The following is a 1009-nucleotide window of genomic DNA, read 5'->3' as shown; positions in this document are numbered from 1 at the left end:
TTTTTTTTTTCTTTTTTGTGTGTGTTTTGATTGGTATAAGACATGCCAAACAGCAGGGGGGGATTAACTGGGTGAGCTCATGTTTTCTTGTCTCTGATCAGAGACTCAGACATCAGCTGGACACATTGCAGATGGAATGATCAGTAAAACAATCACTTAATTTTTGAGGTAGGGAATCACTCACTTAAAGTTTTACTGTTAAATACCTTTTTGAGTCACTTTATGATGATAGATCTGGTTCAATGCTGAATGAGTTTAGATAAAATAATTTAAAAGACCTTAAAAAGCTTTGATACTTACCTCATATGTTAAGAAAATAACCTCTAAATAAAATGGTGTCTCATAAATAGATTTACTGGAAGCAGAAACCAATAAAAAAATATATGGTCTCATATTTAAACAGTACAAAGTGCTCAACAAATAGAGGCTTGCCTAAATAGAAAAGGACATCAAAGAGACACTAATTTCAAAATGTATTTCAAGGATAATGTATAAGTATACTAAAAGCTTAGAATTATGATAAGTCAAAGGTAAAGTTGACTAGATTTTAAAATCTCTGTCTCTAAATTAATCTATAATTACTGGGTCATGGACTTGAATTCCTATTAGCACCATAGTCACTACAGGGTTATACTGCCTTTCTGATTTTACTGAAGTCAATTCTTTTTATCTAATAACTTTGTGATTACAATAATTATCTGYGCCACACATCTTCACTGCTCTCTGTCATTATAATGTGGTGGTCATATTGCAGTAAGAAGTGCTACAGAGCACATTTCAGAACTACTTCAGAAATTTCTATTGCATTTTTTGAGTGCAGCCTTTTAGCTCACATTCAGCTCACAGGGCACTGTCTTCATTTGCAGGGAGTGTATCTTCCTGAATCTGAAAATTGACTTGCTATGAAATCTGCACACATGTCAAGTTTTATAAATGTAGTCGGTGTTTGGTCCTCTAAACATTTTTGAAAGTTATTTTARTGTTGTTTTTTTAGGTGTTAGAGATGGCT

This window comes from Malurus melanocephalus, unplaced genomic scaffold (genome assembly GCF_030028575.1).
Source record: "Malurus melanocephalus ecotype Western Australia unplaced genomic scaffold, MMel_1.1 scaffold_186, whole genome shotgun sequence".
Lineage (NCBI taxonomy): Eukaryota > Metazoa > Chordata > Aves > Passeriformes > Maluridae > Malurus > Malurus melanocephalus.
The sequence above is the reverse complement of the archived record's forward strand: the minus strand, read 5'-3'. Positions refer to the sequence as shown.